General features: G+C 48.4%; 1 protein-coding gene across 3 annotated transcripts in view; it reads right to left on the bottom strand.

Annotated features, from left to right (window-relative positions):
- Sez6l (seizure related 6 homolog like) overlaps positions 1-9919 on the bottom strand; it is a 193870-nt gene that overhangs the window by 96422 nt on the left and 87529 nt on the right. The gene's annotated exons all lie outside the window — the stretch shown is intronic.

Genomic DNA, 9919 nt, shown 5'->3' with positions numbered 1-9919 from the left:
TGGCAGTTTTCAAAACTGTGTAGTAATTGTTTAATGCTTTTTTATTTTTAAAATAAAATTATTTAGTATTTTTATTTGTATGAGTGTATTGCCTACACATATGTAAGTGCGCTGATATCATGCAATGTCCATGGAGGTCAGAAGAAGCAGTTGGATTCTCCTGGAACAGGAGCTACAGATGGTTGTTAGCCATCATGTGGTGCTGGGAATCGAACCCTGGTCCTCTGCAAGAGCAGCGAGTGCTCTTAACCACTGAGCCAGCTCTCCAGCCCTGTTTAATACTTTTTTGAGACAGGATCTCGCTATGTAGACCAGGCTGGCCTTGAATTTGTGATGCTCCTGCCTCAGCCTCCTGAGAGCTGGAATTACAGGTGTGGACCATGTCAGCTGGCAATACTTTTTTAAATGAAAAAGAAAATTTATGAAAAAGATTGAACTTCAGTGCTGGCTTGAGAACATGGGGCTGAGAGTTCCAGGAAAGGAGTGGGGGGCAGGTTTGTAACGAGCAAAGCACTGTATCCACTGAGTCATGAACTCTGGATTGCTGTTTCCTGGAGGAGCAATGACAGTCCTTCTACCTGAGGACTATGTGAACAGCCACTTTCAGGAGGCTGAGCTGGTGGTGACTCAGTGGATATGTTTTGGGTAGATGGACTACAAAGATGCTTGTCATCATTATGTGCACTAGTCCAGTGGTTATTTTCAGCACCTTGTGATTCCACAGTAAGGACTTGCCAAGCTGGTCTTGGTTGGTAGTTTTCTGGAGAACAAACCCAAAAGGTAAAGATCACACTGTAAAGACCAAAAGGATCCCAGGGGTTATGGATACAAATTACCAGAGAAAAGCTTTTAGGTCCAGGGAGCAGGGATGGTGGCTCAGGGCCACAGCGCACAGTAGAACCGAGAGGACTAGTGGCGGTTTCAGAACCATGGGGGAGCATACTGAGCACAACCAGAACCAGAACCTACAACCTCCAGAATTCTGGAGAATTCTAAGCTGTCTACAACTGGGTATCATTTTTGTTAGGGCCAAAACAAGCACTGCGGGATGCTGGTTGAAACCCTCAGCCACTGTCCATTGGGTCGGTAGGAAACCCCTCCAGGTACTCCGGTGTGGCTGTCAGAGATGAATCCAAACATCACCAAATGTCAATGGCAAGATTGTTGATAGTTGAAGACCACAGGGTTATCCACGGCAAATAAAACAGAGGTGACCTGACTGTCCTCAGAACCCAGCAAACCTTCCTGTTCCCAGAGCTAGTCCAGGTGGTTTTGCTTGTGTCACTGAATTTTAGTGTTGGTAAGGTCTCGGTGCAACTCTCTGTTGTATGGAAGCTGGAGTTAGTGATGGCTGACCTGGCCTGCCTTAGTTACATTGGACTGTCATTCTACTGAACCACTCATCCATCCACACTTCCTGACATCACTTCTGGTGCTCTTTCCTTTGCCCCAACATCTTCTGTAAATTAGTTTATTATAAAATGCAAGGATGGAGTTGGAGAGAGGGCTCAGTGGTTAAAAGTGCTTGCTACATGATCATGAGGACTGGCGTTTGGATCCCAGCACCCATGTAACTAGCCATGTCCCATGCAAGCCTGTGTAGCTCCAGCCCTAGGGGGCCAGAGACAGAATTGCCAGAGTTTGTCGGCTTCTAGCCTAGCCGAGAAAACATGAGCTCCAGGTTCAGGGAGAGACCGTGCCTCAAAGGAAGATACTAGACACACTCTTCACACATGAGCACAATGCTCACCCATACACACACACACACACACACACACACACACACACACACACATAAATACGTAAATAGATTATTAAATAAATCTCTTTAAAAATGCAAGGATGCCTGAATGGCAGGAAATTGGAAACACGGGTTACTCTCCCACTTCTCTGTCCTTCTCAGGGGCACCCATGTTGATAAGGTTTTGTTTAATCTCTAGGTGGAATCTATTGATGGAACAACACTCGAATTTTTAGTGTATGAGGTGCCGCAGTGCCCAGGTCTGTGGGCTGGAGTCAGTGTTTGCCACAACTCAGCCGAGTGACCTGCAGGACAGTTACTTCCCCTTTCTGGACCTTGATGTTTTCTGCAGGATGGGGCCAGCCCACCTTGTAGATCAGCATCTTTAGAAAGTGACCTGAGGTCTTGTGGGATGTGGAGCTCTGGGGAAGCCACCAGTAATCCTAAGCAACGCCATCTCAGGCACTGCCATCATGTTGTGCCTGTCTGAAGACTCAGGGCGTGGCACAGCGAAGGTGGCTCTGTCACTAACTAGGAAATGCATTTGAAAACATGTCAATTCAACAGGGTCTGCAGACCAATGCAGTAGAGGTCTGGCTATACTCATGTACTTCTTTCTGCAAAACAGCATCAACAGCACAGTGGAATCGAGGTCTGCCCTGTGACAGCTGCCACCTTCCTCCTTTGATGAGACAGGGTCTTGCTAAGCAGCCTGGGGTGGCCTCAAACTTGTTTTTCTCCTGACTCAGCCTCCTGAGTGCTCAGATCACAGGCTTGTGCCTCCAGCTGGCCTTCAGGCTCTCATTTTGATCACTTTCTGGAAGTAACCAGCACCCTAAAAGTGGTGCTCAGTGTCCTTGCTTATCACATGGCTTTTATTGTTACTGCCATTCTCTGCCTATCCCACTTGGATGGTTATTGTTTTTAACAGCAACATCTGGAAGCAAATAACTTGTCCTTACTCATGATAAGCTGGAGGATGGTGTCACACTGGACACCGCAGGGCTCCAAGGATGAGCCCTGCAGAATGGCATGGAAAACAACATGGCCAGCTTGGTGACACAAGTATGTTCTTCTTTGAGCCCCCTTTGGGAATTTATTCTACAGAGACACATCTGTCTGGGTGCCAAATGGCATACACCGGAGACTGAGCAAAACAGCTGTTTGGGGGTGTGGTGGGGAGGATGGGGGATAAGGGGCAATTTTAGAAAGGATGGCGCCAGATGATATGGATAAATCGATCACACATGCCTACTAGTGAAAAGAAACATTAAACAGCGAGTTGTGGGGCTGGAGAGTTGGTTCAGCACTTAGGAGCATTTTTGCTCTTCCAGAGCACCCAAGATTGGTTCCCAGCACCCATACTGAGCAGTTTACAACTGCCGGTAACTCCAGCTCCAGGGGATCTTGTGCCTTATTCTGGCCTCTGCAGGCACCTGCACTCACATGCACACGCCCCCATACAGATACACATACATACATATAATTAAAAGAATCTTTACAAAAACAAGGTGTAACTAGCCTACAGAACGTGTTCCTTCTTCTATAATGAAATGAAACTATGTACATTTGCATTTGCTCAGAGGTACACATGGAGATTTGAAAGACGTCATGAGAAACTACGCTGGGTGAACAGAGGGGGAGGCTGGCATCAGACAGAGGCTGACAGAGATTGGGTAGAAGGAGAATTCCCACTGGGAACCTTTCATATAGACACACAGAGGTATCAGGAAGGGTATGTGGATAGAATGGATGTATACATGTATGCATTCAGTCTGTACTGTGTAGTGATGATTGGGTCAATCAACTGAGCCTATAGCCATAGTGAGACTGTGCCATATAGGCCTGGCATATACCAGGCCCACCATTGAGGTATCACACACAGTGACATTGTTGCTTGACAATGAACTCACAGCCAGTCCTGGCTGTCAGTGATACTTGACTGTGTGCGCTGCATGTACCCATCAGAAACTGTGTAACATGTTTAAAGAACAATACCAAGGGAGCTGGAGAGACGGCTCAGCCGTTCAGAGCACTGTCTACTCTTACAGAGGATCCAGGTTTGGTTCCTCATACCTACATGGTGGCTAACAACCATCTGGAATTCCAGTTTCAGGGGATCTGACCCCCTCTTCTGGCCTGCACAGGCATTGCGTGCACAGTTGCATGTATATGCATGCAGGCAAAACACTCATACACATAAAAATTGAAACTAGCATCTCCAAGAGCATCAGGGCACACACACACACACACACACACACACACACACACACACACACACACCTCCCTGCATATGTGATCGCTGGGCTGAAGGGACAGTGTGTGCCTGACCCTCCCACACACAGAAGAGCGTACTCAGCAGGTGGGTGTGAAGTCTGGGACGGGAGACTGAGGCTTTGTTGTGCACCTTGTGTGTCACTTTATAAGTTCTATTTTGCCACATGCATGCGATTTTTATAGCAACAATAACAATAAGGAATAACTGTCTTAGTTTTCTCACTCCCATTTCAGAGGAGAGCAGAGCACAGAGCCTGTCTTTCTCAGAGCTCCTGAGGGCTCCCACAAGCCTGTGGGTAATGGAGAAATCTGGTTCCCTCAGGAGGGGAATCCCCAAGAAACAATATTTTCCTGCTTCTGTCTCCCTGCCTCCCTCCCCTGAACTGAGTTGCTGGTAGTGTATCCGCCCCCAAAGCAAAGCTTCATGGACCCCTGTGGTCACCCAGCTGGAATCTGCAGCTTTCCTTTCCCTGGTTCAGCTGGTCCTATTAAAGGCCCTGGTGCTTTTTTTGGTGTCTTAAAACCAGAGGTAAGATAGACAAGGTGAGTTATGTCTCTGGAGAACCTTCTCAATGGGCCTCTTCACTTTTCTTATTACAGAGGTTTCAACACAAGCCCCTGGTCTCCAGCCAGCTCACTCATTAAGGCACTCAAAGGGACTTGGGAGCACAAGACATCAGCTGGTCCCACAGCTTCCCCCAGACAAATGGGAGCCTTCGTTTGTAGGAGGGTGTCAGTCACTGTAGAGTTCCCACCATGTCCCCAAACCAGTCCCCAGTCAGGATCCATGCCAGATGGACAGGCCTTAAAATGATCACGCTCACTTTTTATGTTTTAAGTTGGGAAAAAAACCAAAACCCTTAGAGTTGAGTGTTCTGCTCTTCTAAGATCTTCTGTGATCAGTCAGATCATAGAGCCTCTTTGATTAAGCACACCCGGTACTTTTTCACACTGAGAGATATCAAACTCCTTTAATGGGCTACAAAACCTTTAGGGCTCTGACTTTGGACTTGCCTGTCCAACATCACTTAGCCTTGCTACCTCCCTTGTCCCTTGATACAGTATGACCACACACGTCCCCCCTGTATCCTAAACTTTCCAGATTCATTCTGTACCCAGGGCCTTTGCACATGCTGCCCCCTCTTCCTGGGTCTCTTGCCCTTTGTGCCATTCCCTCCAGAGACTCACTGCAATGTAACTAACCCTGATGGTCTGTTTCTCAGTTCACTGTCTCCATGATGTGGTCCACATCCACACAGCATCCCCTCCCATGACTAAGTGGATTCCAAGGGCAGTGATTGGGAGGCCTGGAAACTCTCAAGGGGCCTCAAGACCTCCACCGCCATGCTGTTGTCACACACACTGGGCTGTGGTCTTTTCCAGTATGATAAGAAAAATGAAAAGTAAAATTGTGTAAATGTGCATTCTGTTGGCTCTGATACCCTCTGCTAACTGTCATGGAAGCTTCTCCTCAGAAGAAACTCTGTGAATATTTGCTGAATTTCTCAGAGCCAAGAAAAGAGGTGAGGATGGCTGAGGTTCGAGGAAGGAAGGGAGGCTGGATAGGAGATACCACCATCTTTGGATTCCTGACAGACACTAGACACTGAACAAAAAGGGATGGTGAATCCAGGAGGGATGATGCAGGGTGGTTAGCAAATGCTCAGGAGCGAGGACACGTCTATTGGCTCCGTAAATTCTAGAATTCTGAATGATTGAGGTGGCAGGGTGTGGACAGCACTGCACAGGACTCTGTCCCCAGGCCACATTCAATGAAACTTCCCACCACCTGCCCCCCAGTCAGGCGGGCTCTGACCTCCTTCCTCTACACCTGAGCATTTGCTGCTTTTCTTACGAAAGTGGCCAAACACCACAGCACAGTCCATGGTTGGGGGTACAGTCCGTGGTTGGGGGTACAGTCCGTGGAACCAGGAAGCAGGGAGAGGGGAACCAAGACACTCGGTCTGCCTTCTTTTTTCTTCTTCTTTAACCTGAACATCAGCCCATGGGATGGTGCTGCCTGCATTCAGGGTGGGTCTTTCCCCCTCATTGAAATCCTCTCTGGAAGTGCCCCACAGAGGGGCTACCAGACACATGACACCCCAAAACTGTGTCTCATCAGTACTGTTAAGGGGGCTCTAGTTTTTTTAAAGCTTACTAGTATACTATTAACTATACACAGCAGTGTGTTTCATTATGACATTTTCATACATGTACATCATGTATTTTGATCGTATTCACCTCCATTACTCTTTCTTGTCTCCCTCCCTCCCCTGATGATCTCCATCCTTTTCCCAAGCAGCCCCCTTCCTCTCTGATGGTTCTTTTTCGGAGGCCCAGTGAGTTTCATTACTGTTACTTACAGGAGTGTGGGTGAAGGATTTTTTTTACAGGGTCATGACAATTTACCAGTGACAACACTACTGAAGAAAATGTATTTCTCTTTCCTTAGGTGTTTCTTAATCCAAGCAAGCTGACAGAGTTAACCATCACAAGCCAGTGTTCTCCTTGGAGATGAAATGAATAGATTCCCTTCCATCATCTCTCTCCCCTTGGAGAAGAACACATTGCCAGTGAGGGAACAATGGAAGGAGGTGCATGTTGGACTCATTGACTATCTGTGATGCCCTCCAGGGGCAAACCTAGGATTTCAGCCTTTCTTTTGTGCTTGATCTGAGAAGCACAGAAATTGGTTAAGTGTGGCTCTGCGTGTGTCTGTGAGGGAACTCCCAACAGAGGAGGAAGACAGGCCAGAGTGCAGTGGTGTCATCCCATAGTGAGTAAAAGACAGAGTGGATAGAAGCCAGCAGTCGGGTACTCTTCTTCCCGACCACTGTTCTCCATGGGCCTGAACACACACAGCCAGCCTATCACAGATGAAAAGCTCTGAAATGGCGAGCCAAATTTCATCCTTCCTCCTTTAAACACTTTGTCTTTTATTTTTTTTTAAATTTATTTTATGTATATGAGCGTATTGCCTGCATCTGCATGTATTTAAGTGCACCCATGCTGTGCAATGCCCACAGAGGCCAGAAGAGGGTATCGGATCCCCTGGAACTGGAGTTACAGACGGTAGTTAGTCACCATGTGAGTGCTGGGATTTGAGCAGCCAGTGCTCTTAACTGCTGAGCCATCTATGCAACCCATCTTAAGTATTTACACAGTAATGAAGTCTAACACAGCAGAATGGATGGGCAAGTGAGCCCTGAAGCAGAGCTCCGTGCTTTCTCCCTTAGCAGGAGATTCCCCCTCCCGCCCCATGTCACTATCGTCTCTAGGGGCTCATCTCATCTCTGAAATAACCACTGAAGGTGAGTATTTATGGTGGTGCAATGTGCTCACAGGAGGAGTCGGGGGGTACCCGAGACGGACCAGACCTTGGCCAGTGAGGCCCCAGGGTTCCATGCACCCCACTTGCCTAAGGACTTGGATGAATCTGGCTTTTCACCTTTACAGGCTGCAGAGAAACCAGTGTCACCGTGAGAGCTGTGGACAGCAAGGCTGTGGGACATCGCGTCATTCCCTGTCACGAGGCCCTGCCTGGGCTCTGGGCCTCACATCAAGGCCTCCTCACCCGCCTCCTGTGGTCCCACCCTCCTTCCATCCCAGCAGCCCTGGTGCCTTCACAAGCCATGCGCTTTCAGTTCAACTTTAAACTTTTCCCTAGAAGGCTCTGGTGACCTGCCCAGGGCCTTTACTTCTTAATGATATGCGGCAGCTCAATGACTTTTCTCCCAAGTCCCATCCATCAATGCTCTCCCCCTCCTTCTTCTGTAATACAGTTGATCCCCGACTTATGATGATGGCTCTTCTTACTAGTTTTCAAGTTTATGAAGGTGAGAAAGCATCAAGTGTTCAGGGGCCCTGTGTTGAATTTCAAATTCTGCTGTTTCCAGGCCAGTCACCCCCTCTCTGGTGGTGCAGCCCCCAGGGAGCCCCACTGTTGTGACCACAGCCAGATTCTAGGTCAGGTCTACCAAGGGCACTTTGATTTATGATGCCTGCCATTTACAACGCTTGTGTTCAGCAGTAACACCCATCTTCAGTTGAGTGGTGCTGGCGCCTCCACCTTTCACAGGCTTTGTCTCCCCCAGAACGGATTCTCTTCCCCTTTATTCTCAGCATCACCAGACCTCAACATAGAACTCAGGTTCATGCACAAAGTTATTAAAAATACTTCATGAAAAAAATCATAGCTTTGGGCTGAGTAGAAGGCATCTGTGAGGCAGGAACAAGGTTTTGTTTTCAGTTTGGGTCCACCCCCAATAGAGTTCATTATGATGGGTAAAGAGCCCAGAGTCTGAAGAAACTAAACTAGGAAGCACTTCTAGTCCTAGGTCTGGCCCAGGCACCCTAACATTGGTCAGTCAGTCCCTGATAACCATGCTTCATTTCACATGCAGAGAGCAGGAAGCAGCCAAGTCACGCACAGCACACAGCTCATGGTCCCATCACCAGGACAATTGGATGCCTGGCTGATGGACTTGCTTGCTTGACTGGTGGTTTTTTGTCCTGGTCAACATACCACATGTGCAGGAAAGGACAGGAGATTTTGGTACCAGACACATGACACCCAAAACAACCCAGCAGAGTGGAACAGTGAACTGACTGCCCCCTGCCCCCTGAGACCATTCCTGAGGCTATGTAGAAGTCCACAGTCAAGTGAGCAGGCTTACACAGGCGAGAAAAGACCCAACGTCGAGGGTACAGTGATTATGTGACAGCCATCCTCTGGGCTCTGGCTTCTCCCCTATCCATGGGTCTCCTTTGTGATTCATGTTGGGTTTGGAAGGCCCACAACATCCTTTATGTTGCACCCTCCTCCCTGTGGATTAGCCCAGGGAGCTGTTGGACAGCCTGATTCAACCCTGTGTGTTTCACACTGACTAACCATGTGGTTCGTTATCGTCCGCGCCCTCCTCTCCCCTCCCACCCGTCTCTGCTCATTCTATTCATCCTGCGTGATGGACTTTGAGACTTCTCCTGATGTAGCTATGGGGAGAGGACACAGTGTGATTTATGTGTGTACATGGACATCTATGAGTCATGAGGTATGGAGGGAGACACCAGGCAGCCCTAAGAGATGCCAGGGTGGGACCTATCTAACTGAATTGCTTACATTCTTCATTCTCATGCAGACTAAACAGAATCCACGGGGAAGGAGGCCACGTGGCTCACTAATGAGTTTCAAAGATACAGCGATGTCTCTCTTGATTGTGAGCTTGGATTTGCCGGCAGTTCGGTTGGCTTTGGTGCCTGTAGACGCCACATCTGAGCAGCATCAGTGGAAGACATTCGAGCCCACCACCATTCTCTGAGCTTCAGTTTCCCCTTTATTACATTCCATAATAACCAGTCCGATCTCTGGGCTAGCCCATCTGCTCTTCAGGCACAATTAGGAAGTGTTTTTATACACCTGTTTGGGCACTACATCCATCCTTTCATCTCAGAGGCAAAATTGCCCCTCCCATTTGAGAGATGAGAAACAGAAGCTCTAAGTGCTGGAGGGTCCACCCCAGAGGCCTTGTGTCCCACCTGAATCTGATTGCCTAGAACTCATATAGAAAAGCCAGGTGCATGTTTATAATCCTCAGCAGTGGGATTCCTGGGGTTTGCTGGTCAGCCTCCCTTAATCACCTAGCTTCATGGTGAGTGAGAGGCCCAATCGAAGTAACAAGGTGGGTGGTATCTTGAGTGTGACATTTGAGGATGACCTCTGGCCCCCACCCCCACACATGCACCTGCACACACAGGAACACACACACACATACAGAGAGAGAGGAGAGAGAGAGAGAGAGAGAGAGAGAGAGAGAGAGAGAGAGAGAGAGAGAGAGAGAGAGGGGGAGAGAGAGGGGGGGGCAACGGAGAAGCAGAGCTCTCGCTTGTACTTGTGTAGCCTCA

The sequence above is a fragment of the Nannospalax galili genome, unplaced genomic scaffold, assembly GCF_000622305.1.
Source record: "Nannospalax galili isolate Female #2095 unplaced genomic scaffold, S.galili_v1.0 scaffold1945, whole genome shotgun sequence".
Taxonomy (NCBI): domain Eukaryota; kingdom Metazoa; phylum Chordata; class Mammalia; order Rodentia; family Spalacidae; genus Nannospalax; species Nannospalax galili.
The sequence above is the reverse complement of the archived record's forward strand: the minus strand, read 5'-3'. Positions and strand labels throughout refer to the sequence as shown.